Genomic DNA, 16,067 nt, shown 5'->3' with positions numbered 1-16,067 from the left:
ATAAATGTTTATCTTCAACCATGCAACAGCAACCTAACATTATATTAACTTTGTGCAATAAATCCAAGGTGTAATATATCTGGGCAATTCTAATACTTTTTTATAAGCCCATTTTCATTTTTATTGTTAAAGTATGCTGTTGTTATATTGTAATGTGCATATTTGTATATATTTCTTATTTCTATTTTTTTATTTTCTACATGGAGTCTAACTGGCAAAGACCATGTTCATCTGAAAACTTAAATAAACTTATTTTGTTTTTAAGGGTTAAAATATACCAAATCCTTAAATCACTAGGAGACAAAGGGGAGCATAGATCCATTTGGCCAATACTCAGTACCTAAACTGAGCAAATGTTTTAGTTAGTTCCCAATCTGAAAACACTTCTGCCTGCATGATGATATGCAGAACTCTATACAACTGTCAGAACTACAGCTGTGCCAGTGGTTAGATACAGTAGATTGGGAATAATTAGCCTCCTCTTGGAATGTAAATGCAGTAGTTATTAATATTTCTGTAGATGCCATTTTCAACAGAACAAAAGGAAAACCAAACTTTCGAGTTATGAACTTTTTTTTTCTTCTTTTTAAGATGATCTAACATGAATGAAAAGAGCACTGTGCATAATTTACAGAAATACTAAGGACTGAAACTGAACTGAAATTTCTTAGTTATTTGTACTTTTTCTAGTCTCTGGGTTAAGCTTAGGTTGTGAGCAAGATTTTTTTCTTGTCACCTCATGAGTACAGGGTTACCTGTCAAGTTTCCTCATTGCTTTTTCATGCAAACATACAGTATCTCACATTTGCATTGACGCATTTCATTCTATTTTTGAATGAGGCATTGTTGGTGATGATGCTTTGCTTGTGAGTCATTGTCCCAATATCTGCTAGAGAGTGTGATGTGTCACCAGAGCATGAGGACAGTGTATCATTACTGCGGGGCATCACATTTGCTATTCAGGTGCGGGCCGGTTGTACGCAGAGACAGAGCGATTGGCCTCCCCCTCAGTCAGAGATGACCCCCGGAGAGACACATTTTCCTGATAAATGAGCCGCAGTAATTTCAATTGGCCTCTTCGGACAAAAGTGCCCATTCAGGAGCTTGTTTATGGCTGCTGGCCTTGAAAACACACTCAAGGGTACATAGACGCATGTGCATCTCCATGAGCTCCTACACACACACCCAAGTACAGACATGTCTTACTGTTCAGACTTTTTTCTCACACATACAGCATCCACAGAAGTATCCATAAAGTCTAATGTCTAACTTGAACCCTGGGTGAAATAGCCATGGCACGGCATTTTTTTTGTTGTTGTTTAATGTTCTAAAAAATACATCAAATCCAATCAACCTGCAACTGAGAATGGATAATAATTTTAAAAAAATATAAATAACAGGTACCACTGACATGTAATTTCACACTTATTTCAGTCACTTCACGTTAATCTCCCAGGGCAGGATTTAAAAAACCCACTCTTCCACAGGAAAGACCCGTTCATCCACCACAGCCTTTTATCAATAGTGAATTTATCGCTCTCTAGAGCTAAAAAAGGAGGGCGTGAATAGCAGAATACCTTCATTAAAATGATTTTGATTTAAAAAAATCTGTAATCCTTCTTGCAGTGTTTTGATTCCCCTGTTATTCATGAAGAAAAAAAAACAAGATTTGTACAGACTGCACAGATTTTCAACAGAAGGTGTGTATCTATGTGACAGTTTGTCTTTGGTTTGTGCTTTTAGCATGTGCAAATTTTCACAAGCTGTGTATGTGACAGCCTTCTTGTTTCACAGTGAGCAGCGTGTTGGCGGTGGGGGCTTGTGGGTGACAAGAGGTATTGATAAAATCATGCTTCACCCTGTGAACATTTCAGAGAGCGGCTGTGGGCAGAAAATGGCTGCTAACTACTCTTCAAGGATGCAGGATGGAGGAGTCCGTCTGTAATTCTGCTGTCACTCTGGTGTCTGGTTGAGGTCAGGGTTAGCATGCATCACTCTGAGTCTGACCAAGCAGTGCAGGGGTCATTCTGAGGCTTTGAACCCGGAAATCCAGCAACCACAGTCTCCCTGTGACTGAGCTCGAAAGAACATCTGAGATAAGGTGGAACACAACACTCACACTCAACCATTTGCTTCTGAAGAACTCATTTTTAAAGAAAGGTTTGCCAAGAGTTTCACCCAAAGAAGGATTTTTGAAGGCATGGGAATTAAAAGATCTTTACCCTTGGATATTAAAATTTTATCTGTGTTTCAAATTGTATTTTTTCATGTAGATGTATTAGGAATCCCCTTAATCAATTCTAGTTACTTGTGTTCTCGTGTTTTTGCCTCATTTGTAGAATATGATTTGGTATAATTCATAGAACACACAAAGGACAAAAGGGTTATAGGTGAGACCCGCATAAAATTTTTTAGATCCTCCTGGGTGGGTCCTCAATTAATAATATTAACATATAATACTAATTAATAAAATTTAAAGTTTGTTAAGATGGAATGAGTGAATTAATTCATCAGGCATTTGTGCAGTTACACTTCTTTTGCAGTGTTGAAATCCAGCAGGAGCCTAATGACTGATGAACAAAATCAGTAACTTGTGGTATTATAGTAAAGATTTAGAGCAGAACTGCGGTGAGACAAAAGAGCAGAACTGGATGTCTGGACAAACACTACACTTTTGCTCTCCTTCTCTGAAAGTTTGATTGATTTTAACGTCTGCTCACTGTTGACATCTCCAAGGACACATGCTTGTAATGTCCCCTTGATTGATGTTTCAGTATACCTGTGTAACGTCAGGTGTCTGAAGGTCAGCTTCACAGAGGATCTGCTAAGAGAAGGTTTGCTATTGAAAGTGAGGAAAGCAATAAGTAGAGCCAAATGTCAAATAAAATGCTTTTGATGCATGTTACAGAGTAATGGAAACAATGAGAGTGGGGGGACCTCTGGTGGTTTGAAAACACGTCATTACAATAAAGAATTCTTTACAACAGATAGAGATGATTGCATCAACTTTATCGTTCAACTTGATTCACCTGAATATAAATGGATGCTTATGTTAATTATTATTTAATAAGTAAGATAAGAAATACATAAAAATTGATTTTCAGGTTTGGCATTTTTGGCTCAAACTTTTTGTGTGTATGTGTGTGTGAGAGTGTCACTAAAAATGGCAATAAATAGATTGTGATGTTTGATTTAGTGCAGTTGTATTTTTCCATGCTGGAAGATAGTGGAATTTGTCAAAAAGACACAGATCCCTGTGAACAACTTAGAACTCTTTTCTAGTCTGATTGCTGAACTTTACCATCACACTTGAACTGAATGACAGGATACAAGAGGAAAAAGGAAAATGTCAAAAAAATGACTGTTATTACTGTATATCTAATAATAATAATGGTTCTTCTTCTTCTTCTTCTTCTTCTTCTTCTTCTTCTCATTATTATTATTATTATTATTAAAAGACCACACACTTAAAAAACAATATAACCATATATTATATTATTAACCATATAAATGGCAAAACAAATGCAACGATTAACAATTACAATGGATTTAAAATCTAGGTAGTGGCTCAGCCAACCTGTTCACAAATAGGAGTGGTTGTCAAGTGAAAAGGTAAACCTATAAAAATGAGTCTTATGACAGGATCTAAAAGCGGAAACAGTGTTGGCATATTGAAAACTAACTGGATGTCTGTTCCAGAGCTGAGGTGTCAGTACTGCAAAAGCTCAGTCACCCTTTGAATTTAACTCTTACTCCAGAACAGCAAGCAGGCCTTTATTGTCATGGCATGGTCACGTTGGACCTTCAAAAAACCAATGTCTGAGATATTTTGGGATACAGGGAGGTTTTTTAAATTTATTTATTTATTTATTTTGACCGCCTGACAAAGGCCTGTTTGCTGGACTGCATTAGTTTGTTTTAAGGTTCGACATAAGCATGTCATGACATTAATGACATTTTAATTGTTTTAAAAGAGAATGCCTTGTTTTTTGTGATTCGTGAGTATCCATGTATCTCTATCCAAAGAGCACTTCAAACAAACTCAGTCTAACTCACACTCACCACAACCCTCTCTACATGAACTTTGTCACTCTAAAAGGGGCCTACATAGACAAATAGTTGCCATTTGACTATTCTCACCCAGATGCAAATACACACTCTGACTGTTTTTAACCTTCTCCTTTCACAACAATCTGCTTCATATTCATGCACACAGTATTCAATTCTGAAGATGCTCCCAACCACATTTCAAAGGCAAATTCACAGAAGTAATCATGAGAAGGGGGAGTGATGCTCATTTTACCAACAACAGGCCAAGATTAAAGCAAAGAACAGTGAAGCTCAGTTTCAGAAAACACAAGGGTCTCTGTGAGGAGGCGCTGTGTAAAGTTATATAGTTATGTTATAAAGTAAGACTAATTATGATGTTTTTCTTCCAATAACGCATCCCCATATTTGAATGCATACTCTTGGGGACATATATGTCACCAGCTGTTTTTCTGAAAGGAGTCGCCAAAGGAGAATAATACATTTAGCGGACATAAAAATGTGAATTGATTCCATTGCAGAAATTCTATGTAATTTCAATGAAGAAACACAATCTCCTGCCCCACTGGGATGGATATAAAGGGTGGATAAAATAAGAGAAACACCACATGAAAAGGAGCTTTGAACTAAGAGAATCACAAAAGCAACTATTCATGCGAGTCATTTCAAATAAGTTGACTGCTATTTAGCTTTTAAAGAGGTCTGACAATCGCCACTTTTATGTGTCAGTTTCCAAAGGAAAACGAGTGAGCTAACAGAGTTTTTAAGAGGTCAGATAGTCAGCGCCTGATTTGCTGCTGCATCGCCTGTAAAAACTCCAGATGATTTACTGTGGCACGGATAATAGACGCTAAAATTATGACAACATATGGCCAACACAGACAAAACAGCGTCATCAGCCTGGAGGAACAGAGGTTGCAAGTAAAAGCTCCCTGACACTGCGACAGTGGTTCACACCAAAAGTAGAGCAGACGTGTAGTGGAAGTTACATGCATGAGTTGCAGCAGGGCTGTTCACACCAGAGGCATATTTCTGTGCGCAGTCCAGCAGCCCTCTTTGAGAAAAAAATTGTCTGACAAAAAAGTGAAATGTCTTGTGAAAATACAGCGTGAGCAGAAGTACCAGCACAGAAACACTGCTGAGAGTCATAAAGTTCCTCTTATTTTTCCGCTCCAGTACCTTTATATCCCACTTACTTTCCATTTTCTCCACAGACTTACACATACATCTAAACAGCCATGCAATTTCTCATTTAGTGCCGTGCTATGATTGGGTAAAGCCTAAAATATAACACTTGAATTAATTACTCCTTGTTCTTTCTCTGCAGTATCAGTCAAATCATTTCTTAAACACTTCCTTGAATAACATATCTAATCATGTTTCACAAGCAGAAATAACACTCATTTTTTTTATTTTAAATTGGATTGTATTTAGAGGTTTATGGGCTGTATGCATGTCATGTAGGTGACTAAAATTAAAGCTAAAATAAAAAGCTATTCCCTTATCAATTAATCAACAGACTCTGTTCAAGGTTCTACTGCCTCTCACAAAGCTACTTGTACTTGTACTTGTCACTATTCTGGTCTTGGATAGTTGCCACGTAGCAGCCTGCCAATCTGGATAAGCTCATAGCAAAGCTAATGGACAAAGATGCATAAAGAGCAATAGAGACGAAAAATCAAAGGATGCCCAAAATATACCCACGATCAGTGGCGGACACAATCAGTGGGATGGGGCACCAGTGCGCCAGAAGTCATGAGGCAATTCATCATGTTTTGTCTCCTGGAAGGGCACCCAAGAGGGCACAGTGCGCGGTTCCTTTTACCCAGCGTGCTGGGATGATTGTACTACTCAGCGTGATGGGTCAAAAAAAAAGGCCCGGCATTGGTTTACTTTTACTTAACCAAGCAAAGACTTTCAACAGCAGTATTTCCTGTCAATATACTGCCCAATGTGTTGGGTTTTTCTTCTTTTTTCTTGACACAGCATGTTGAGTAGTACAAAAAAAAACCCAACATGCTGGGTATAAGGAACCTAATGCTGTTTTTTTTTCTCTCTCTCTTTTTTTTAACCCACTATGTTCGCTAGTACAATCAGCCCCACATGTTAGTAGCTATAATTCTCTGTTGGGTCAAGATAAACTGTCATTTAAGTTCTATATTTTAAAATACTATAGCAGTATTTTAGCATTTTTTCTCCAATATCATAACTTGTAAATTGTAAATTACTTTACTGCCGAATGAGTTACACTTGACTTTTTCAACCTTTCTAGTCTTTGCATTAATTTCTATGTTCGGGGCAAAAACAACTTGCATATTTTCTAATTGAGTCATAAAAACATGTAGACAATCTCAGTTTCATGTTCTGATAATGAAATATTAACTAAGTTAATTCAACTCTATTCTAGCACAGGTGGCAGTTAATATAACATTTAGTTTAAGTGGGCCACATGCTGTCAGATGTGGCAAAAATACTGCTGAGGCAGATAACTAAACACAACAACTGTGTTGAGGTAAATTCTATTTCTGGGAGTCAAGAATGTCCAGCACATTAAAAACCTGACAAGTGTCCAGCACCAACAATAATCAGGATTGTGGATGTGTGATGGTATGGTTGGCCATCTTGTGGGAGCCATTGTGTTCAATGATTGCTCCGCAGCATCGTTAAACAGCCAAAAAAAAAGCAAGGCTATTGTAAAGGACCTGGAGCACCCTATGGTGCAAATATTGTCCGTAATGTCTCCCTGTTCCAAAATGATTATTCCCCGAGACGAGCTGCTGAACACTCTGTACAGATAATTCAGACTTCAGAAAATACAGACTTGCTACTTGTTCTTACAAGAACAGGAGACTTCCCACCTCTTAAAAATATCCAGTTACTCATCAACAGCATCCCAGATTTAAAGGTGTATAACATAACTTGAAAAGTAATCAGTGACTCAGTTATAAAACAGCTAAAACAAATTGTAAGAAGAAATAAAAATAGTCTGCAGATCATTCATTTAGCCATTTGTTTACTTCTCCACCTTCTCATGATCACAGGAGGCTTAAGGTTAATCCCTGCATACAGTACACGGGCCCGAAGACAGAGAAAGACCCAGGTGATTTATGGTTTCCAATCCACCAGAATTAGACACCTTTGGACTGCAGTGTGTTCCCACACTTTAAGAAGCGTACCGGCAGTAGTTTGCAGAGATAATAAGGATGATTTATTTTGGCTGAAAAGGTCCACTCTCAGGGAATACGCTGAGTGAGAAAAGCCAGGTGTATCCCTGCTGAAATAGTTTCTCTGCAACACTTTCTAAAATGGCTGAATATGATTTAGTCAAATGTACAAAATAAAAAAATATTTTTTCGTCATGTCACATAATTAGGGTTAAGCCGGAGCACACACATTCCTGATGTGAAAAACAAGAACAGAAAGCATGTTTTTCAAGCATTAAATAATTTTAGGAAATTATAATTCAAGTTGCTGCTCATGTGTTTTTTATTTTCTGCGTATTGGATCAACTCTGCCCACATCCTGTTGATCAAGGTGAAGCTTCTGATTCTGGTCAAGTTAGTTCTTACCTGCCAATTCAATCACAGTTCCAAGGGGTTCTGGTCATCCTCATGTTAACTTCCAATCCACCATAAATCTGTCCCTGAAAGTACAAAAGACAAACTGTAAGAATACTTCAAAACAGATAAGAGATTTACAGTGATACAGTTTGTGGACACTGCGTTTCACAGACTCCGTGGAATACAGCCCATGAATAATGCACTGTTTTGGAAAGATTATGATGTATCTACTCAACTACAAAAAAAGCAATTTTTTAAACCCCCAGGATAGAGTACATCTAATCCAAAATTCTCTTTACTGTTTCTAAATAATCATTGAGTCATCTTGTTAGTTTTCCTTTCAACCACTTCCTCAGCACTCTCTGCTGATGCTGATGTTTTAGTGCCTTTGAGAACCTCTATCTAACAAGCAGAGCTTTACTGTATGCTACTGTACTGTAAGTCGGAAGAGCTCATTCCCCAGGGACAAGGGGGACAGTCAAAGCCATAAAGCCTCACAAACACACAGCTGCACACACACACACACACACACACACACACACACACACACACACACATGCAAGGCTTGCTCACACACAAAGACACGTACACACATAGAGGACAGACCCTGCTGAATAAATTATGGGGGACAAAAGCAAACGGAGATAAAGCTCTCCATCTCGCCCGCCATCCATTAGAGCAGTGCAGGAACTGAGAGTGCAAATAAGCGTGTGTTTGATCCACAGGAACATTATTGTGTGGGCCTATCATGACCCCAACCTTTGTTTTAAGATAAGGGTTTTGCTGTCTCTGTCTCATTTGTGCAGCATTGCCTGTGAGTATGTTTTCCACATTACAGTCGCGCTGCCCTCAAACAACAAGCATCTAATGGCTGTAAAAACACTGCAAACATATCTTGACCCACCTAATGTGTCTCTGATGACAAAACTGAATATAACAGAACAGAATTACAGACTTACAGTTTTTCTTATTCACTTATTCATTGTTTTTCAAAACTAAAAGTTCAAATCTTTGAACAATTTGTTTGTTATTCGAAACAGTTTTGAATTTCTTATTTATTCAAGCAAACTGCACATATTTTGACACGTGTGCAAAAAAAGTAAATAGACTTGTTTTCAATTTGCAGAATAATCTCTTACACATGGCTCGCTGATCAAAACTGATTCTCAGTGAAACTGTCAAACCTTTCACAACTTCTAAACGTGCTTTCATCATTTGAGCCATCACATGCAGAATGATCCATTCAGCTATCAATCAGTCAGACGTACGGCCACCTTAGAATTATAAGGTTCTGTCTGGTTTCTGAGCGGTTTTGAGATATTGAGCTTCAAAGTTTTCGTATTCTAAATAGCAAAAGTGATATGTGGAAGAAGTACCTGTCATTCATTAGAATGAGAGACACCCTAAATATTCTAAATGTACAAATATCAAAATCCTGTCAAATTTGTAAATGGGGCTTTTTGGAACAGGTCAAATACAGACAGAACCTTCTGACAACATGAAAGAAATGAAAAGAAGCAGTGATTTTCAAGAAACAAGCACATTTACTCCTACTATAAATAGGTTACATAAAAAAAACATGGTACATTTGCTTATACATTGTTGGAGTGGTATAGAACAGTTTTGGTGGAGGTGTTTCACAGTAAGTTTTTAAGTTAATTCAAGCCACAGGACATGGACATGGACATGGAGGTCACTTGAGAATAAGCTACAATATATCAGGCTTTGGCTTATGATCAATTCATTGCTGTTTTTTGACTTTCATGAGACTGTTGACATGAGAGAAAATGCAGAATATCACCAGACTTCCACTGAACGGATGTGATGCAAATGAGCGAATGAGCAAAAACCAGATTGTTGCAGCTTCCCCCCGTGAAGATGTCCTGACCTGCTCTGTGTGTCAGTGATTCTACTGGTCCAGGTTCTATTTCTGTGAATTTTTGCACTCTTGCTTCACTTCCAACCTATTTGACAAAATCGACCCTGACGTCCTTGGCAGTAAATTATAAGGTTGAAAAGCAGCATCTTTCAAGTCTCAATTCTCAAGTCTCCAGAGTGCATTTTATTCTCTGCTACTATGGTACGCAAACATGGGAGATAAAATTGTCCAATGACAGGAATAAATAAGATAAAATTATTCAAAAGCTGTACATGTAACATGTTAACAAGATGACCTGGAGGTATAAGTGGAACATTTTGTAAAACAAAATGAAGTGCAGCACATTACTTTGAAGAAAAACTATCCAGTGCTCTCTGGCTGAAACTTCACTAAGAATGACAAATTATGCCCATGGATAGCGATGATGGATACGGGCTTTGCTGTTGTAATCATTATCATTGTTGTTATTATCAACAACATCAATATTGCACCACACACGCGCACACACACACACACACACACACACACACACACACACACACACACACACACACACACACACACAAAACACCCCCTGGCTTTCCTCCATCTTTGACAAAACACTGCATCATTCCATTTTTCAAAGCATGTCGGTGTTTCAGAAAGTGTCTAAAAGATGTATGTTGTTTCTAATTAAAAAGAAACAACTATACTCAAACCTTAAACATGCAGACAATCTGGTCTGTCAGAGAACACTGCTGCTTCAGTGCTGGTTGGGTCTTTTTAGGATACGGAAAGAGATGAAGTGCAACTTGTTCCTTTATAGTGTTTATATATACATATGTAGTGTTTTATTATTTAACTGCAGTGCAGGTGGCGAGTGCAGTTACGGTAATAGTCTTTTGAACAAATTCAAAGAATTACAATTTATCCCACCAAATTATTGAAACTAAATATTAATCAATTAAAAATCGATTTGACCAATTCTTTGATGAAAAATATTAATAATAATTCTGTGATTCCAGCTTCTTAACCATTAATATTTTCTGATTTCCCTTCTCCTTTATGATGATGATATTTAGTCAAGTAAATATCATATTTGGGAAACACAGATCAACATTTTTCACTGTTTTCTGACATTTTATGGACCAAACAAGAAATAAAAAAAAAAATAGGAACGGATTAATCGTCAATGAAAATAATTGTTAGTCGAAGCCAAAAGTGTCATTATATCCAGTGGGTCCATTTCAATAAGAAACATATTCACACAAAATATTGCGTGTTGCACCACACAACTGATTTAATGTGCAACCATGCCATTTACCCCAAGGAAAAACTGCAATGTAATGCTGTTCTCATTGCAAATATTATCAGATTGCAACAGTTCAACCAAGAAATGACTTTCATTCATGATCTCTGCAACTGTCACATCTAGGCAGCAGATTGGTCCCCACTATCACAGTGGACTCAGTGTTAGTGTTAGTAACATTAAACATAAACAGTGTATTTAAAATATATAAAGAAAATCAGAGCACCTACATTGCAGAATGTAGATTTCCAGAAATATTTAAATGCCACCTCATATTTTGGATGAACACCAGAGCACTGTTTATTATCTCATCACATCTTCAACATCAGTCAGTCCAATAAACTTCTGCTCGTATCTTTAGGGGTCTGCAGGACATCAAAGATCTACTTAGCCATTTTCTTGTCTCTCTCGTTATCTCCCACGAACTTACAGAGATAAAGTCCCTCTCTGACAGAGTAGTAGTCCAACAAATCAAGGCTAATGTCAGTGCCTTCTGCTCCAGATCGTGGCATATTTTGACCCGCAGGTCACACTACATCACCCACTGGAAATGGCCAGAAATGCATGTCAGGCTGAATCAATTGGCTGCACAGCCACTCGTTCAATTAAGATCTTGGGTGGGGGTGGTCAGTGTGGTGTGCAGAGTTGTGAGTACAAGCTCCCAAAGGAGCAGTAAGTGCTGAAATCAGCTCAGCTGCGGGTGCCATTTGTCATTATCTAATGGTAAATCCATCTGTGTCTGGTAGAGGATCCTCACCAGGCCAAGCTGCTAAGTGACCAGACAGTAAAGAAAAAGGAAAAGATAGATGGGTGGATGGATGGATCTCTGAAGAATGCAGCAGCTGCTCCTCTACTGCTGCCTTCATGTGTTAGTTAATTTGTGTTAATATGTGACTTTGGTGACTATGCACTATGCTTTAAACCACCAAAGTGGTTAGATGACTATACTTTGGCTCGATTCCAACTGATTCTGCTGGTAACGGCAGAGAGATCATATCAAGAAGTTTAAAAAGATGCATGAAATCTCTGAGGTTTGCTTTGACATGATATAAATGCACACAGATATTTTTAAGCCACATTTTCTATTTTTAAATATCTATGGAGATGATGGTGACGAGATAAAACACATTAATGGACTTTAAAGAAGGCATTCAAATGGAATACAATTATCTGGAACAAAGAATGCGATTTTGTAATTCTCTCAATTACATGATCTGTGACTTAATTAAATTAGAATGCGGATAAATCAGTACTTTAATATGATTTTAATTAATACACGTCTAAGCTATGTACACCATTTGTTGTAGACAATATAAGAGCTTATATGCGTTTCAGGCGTATTCTGTTTATTTCTGTACACTTGTATGTGTGTGTGTGTCTTCATAGGAATGCTTGTGTCTGCACTGTATAATGAATTTACTGTCAATAATTGCTGCCAGTGACAACCAGACTTTCTTGAAATGCAGACAAATATGTTGCGATAATGTGTCATTTAGCCAAAGTGATTCAGAAGCAGTGGACATTGTTGCCAGATTTTCTTATTTATAATTGGCAAACTGGTGCAAGATGGGGTCTATTTGTTTTCAGAGGACGGCTTCATGTGCTGCTTGTCAGAATGACACAAAACATGGCTATCTGCAAGTCCAATGGAACTGGAAAGACTGGAGGGCTGAAGGATCACAGCGAAACATGATTCAACACAGAGCGCTGCTGCTGCTGCATATTATCCTCCCCATATATTTGTTGTCACTGCAAGACAGGGCATTGTTTGTTTTAAAGAAATGCTTTCACAGGCTTCTCTTAGCGCCAGGGTTTAAAATTATGCTGCACCGAAGGGATGCCGCAGAGAAACTCATTGCAGAGTGGCATTAGTGCAATCAGGGGAGATATGGAATTAATATGTCTGATTAAGTGCCTGACTGAATTAGCATTTTGAGTCCAAAGAGAGTTCAAGTAGGAGGAGAGGGATGAGATATATTCTGTAGAGAGGAAGAAAAGGCTGACAGATTGGGCTGCACAGGAAAACAAAGACAGGAAGGGCGGGAGAACAGGTAGAATGACTGGGATGAGTACTGTGTACTTTTAAGGGTTAAGACTGAATTACATCAGTACAAATTCATGTTAAATCAACTGGTGACAAATTTCAGTAGGCGTGCATATGGGTGAGGAAGAACAAAGAGTGAGAAAAAGAGAAAGAGAGAGTGATGTTACCCCTACGGCTTGTTCAAGTCACAATGTGTCAGGACAAGAGTGAGCTGAAAGCAGTTACAAGTGTGATTAAACTTTACAAACCACAATGCAGACAACACTCGCTGCAATATTTGTAATGTGAAATGCAAAGCTGCCGAAAGCAACATGCCTAACCAAACGCCAAAAAAAAAAAAAAACTATATTCACCATTATTAATAGCCTGAATGCAAAATCCCCCACAGAAGCTGCAGCTAATGTTAGCACACCTGCAGCCGTTGTCGCTGTAAACAGTGTAACTTAGCCCTCCATGGACAAAAAAACTAAATGTGAGAAATTCATTGACATCTTTGGGTGAGTAATTAGCTGTCGTTGGAGATAACTGGACTTTTTTCATAGATTTGGTTGATACTGGTTCATTTTTACTAGCATAACACTCAACAACTGGATGCATCTGAAATTCCTTTCCAACATGCTATTTAGTTTGCTAAAACAGTATGTGAGATTTATTAGTATGTCTGAAACCTTTGTGTGAAACCAACATTCATGAATTCGTGAACTATTAATGGGAAAATATTGTGCTTGAGAATATGTGCTTCCTCCAAGACACAAACATCGTTTGGTGACAGACTGAAAGGCTGCAGGTTGTAGGGACAGGTTTGGGAGGGGAGGGGGAAATATGTGCTATGGAAATGCTCTAAATAAAAAAAAATGTTCAAAATAAATAACAATATTGAAATCAAGTTTGGTCATATTTTTTTACAACAGAAATTACATTTTTCAAATCGGTTCAAATGTGATCGGTACCCAACCCTTGGCATAGAACATCCCTTTGGCTCCTGATTTCACTCAGGCCAGTCTTGTCTTTTTGATTAATTATTTTTGACAAGGAAATGTTCCTTCTTCTCATCTGCATGTGAAATGGATTCATAGTCACCCTCCCTGTCTTAGGTTTTCACGAATACACACCAGCTGTCAGTTGTTCGTGATGGGAGAAGTAATTGGTTTGGCCCCATCAAAAAATGTTAGAGTCTCGTGACAGACATTGTGATCTGTTTTCATGAAGACCCCTGTCATTAGGGATGAGAAGACAGCACAAAGATGCTTACACAGTGAAGAAGACATTAAGGACGACACAAAGAGGGAGGCAAATAGGGACACAATGCCAACACTCAAAAGGCAGAGGGGAAAGTCAGGCAAAAGGTAGTTTGAGGAGAAGCAGGGAAGATGAAAGACACAGACTGCATGGTTAGCCCAGAGAGAGAGGGGAGTAAATTACCAATATGAAATCTCTCCCTCGAAAAATGTCTGACTCTCATATGAAAGGCTGCCAAAAGCCTCTGAAGAAAAATGCATGAGAACGGATGCTATGCTACCACAGGGCGATACAGAAGGCATACCACACTAAGTCAATAAGCATATGTAAAACAAATCAATGAATAAGCAACCAGGGATTAATAGGACGCTAACTCTGTGTGTGTGTGGTATAAGACTAAAATTGACTTTTGAAGGAGAAATCTGTAATATGTTCACTGTAATTTATCATAAAATGATGATAATATATTTTCAGAGATTAAGGAAACATGCCAAGTTAATAACAATGCTACAGTCATGGTGTTCTTTCACATTTCTATTCCTGGCTGGTGTAACCGCTTTCTTTTCAGCTGACATTAATTAAAGTTTTTTTCTGAATATTCACTGAATGAGTGAGTGTTTATGAGGCATAATAAATCATTAAAAATCTTTTGGAGGAGTTGTTGTTTATAATGGTTAAATTGAGTGATATGTTAATGGAGTCTGGCAGGCAGTAACACAGGCAGTCATTGAACTCCAACTCCAGAGTGTGTATTTTCATAGGAATGGGCTTTTGTTCTCAGAATAAATTGTCAAATTACAATGTTGGGTTTGTCTTGCACTCCTGCAGTGTTCCTGATGTATGCCTGAGGTTCCTCAAGTCTGGGTGTGAGGCAAAACGACTCGCTGCAGCCACAGACTGTATTAAATAGGGATTCAACCTAGTCAATATACAGTCTATGGCTCCAACTCGTCATTTGGACTGCAGTATTCAGTTTTGGGCATGAAATTGCTACATACTGCTCCTTTAATAGATGTGAGAGAGAAAGGAAACTTGATCACTCTTAAAAAAACAGAGACTAAGAAAAATGGAGTGATGATAGGTAAGGGCAAAGAATAAAGTAAGAAGTAAGGCTAAGAAATGATACACTAAGAGTAGGAGAGGAGTAAGAGAAAAGTAGAATATGAATTAAAAAGAAAAGGCAAAAAAAAATCTTTTAGCAAAATGGTGTGATATGTGATGAAAGAAGGCATGAGACACATGGAGGGAAAAAGAAAGAGGAGCGAGAAGAATATTTTTTTTGATTATCATTAATTTCCTGGTGTGATGGACACAGTGAGTCACTGGGTGTGTCTGTCTCCAGGAAGAGATGAGAGTGCTGTAGCTGAAATGGTTAGCATGCGGCACCATCAAAGGAACATGGCAAACTGACAAATTGGAGAGATATTCTCTAATTTTCCCCTTCTGTTCTTTCCTCAGATTTTACTCATTTGGATTTTCCTCCAGGAATTAAATAGCGGGCTTCAATTTGTGCCCCATTTGATGCAGGAACTGACTTCTTGCCTCAGTCACATTAAGCTGTTTTATGATGAAATGCCTGTATCTAACTATGCTATAAAACCAACTCTGAAAATCTGGATCGTTAAGTGTTTAGGCAGTGAGTGCGTGCAGACTAAACTACATAAAATATTTAACAGTTTGTTGTGTCAGCACATGCATTGTTACTTAAGTTGCTCTGTTACTGAATGTGGCTACACATAGTAATGTTAGTTGGTTGACTGGGACTAATATCTTGACAACTTCTGTCTAGACTGTCATGACAGTTACTGTGAATATGGTCCCCAGAGAATGATTTAGGTTGATTTTAATGACCTCTTCTTTGTCCTTTTGTGTAGCTCTGCTGTCAGGTAAAACTCAAATGTGGATATTCATGGTGCATAGCAGAGGGATCCAAATATTTCTGGTGATCCTACCACCTTTCTTTTAGCATTAACATCGAGCTAAAGTGTCAAATTGTTCATAACAGATGCC

General features: G+C 38.0%; 1 protein-coding gene across 2 annotated transcripts in view; it reads right to left on the bottom strand.

Annotated features, from left to right (window-relative positions):
• Window positions 1-16,067, bottom strand: part of lrrc4ca (leucine rich repeat containing 4C, genome duplicate a) — a 136,237-nt gene that overhangs the window by 13,486 nt on the left and 106,684 nt on the right. For both annotated transcript variants that reach the window (XM_084734742.1, XM_084734741.1), the window contains one exon: window positions 7,617-7,690. The gene's annotated coding sequence lies outside the window, so the exon portion shown is untranslated. The remainder of the gene's footprint in view (window positions 1-7,616; window positions 7,691-16,067) is intronic.

The sequence above is a fragment of the Lutjanus erythropterus genome, chromosome 13 (assembly GCF_056507025.1).
Source record: "Lutjanus erythropterus isolate fLutEry1 chromosome 13, fLutEry1.hap2, whole genome shotgun sequence".
In the NCBI taxonomy this organism is placed as follows: Eukaryota; Metazoa; Chordata; class Actinopteri; order Lutjaniformes; family Lutjanidae; genus Lutjanus; species Lutjanus erythropterus.
This window is presented reverse-complemented; position numbering and strand designations above follow the sequence as displayed.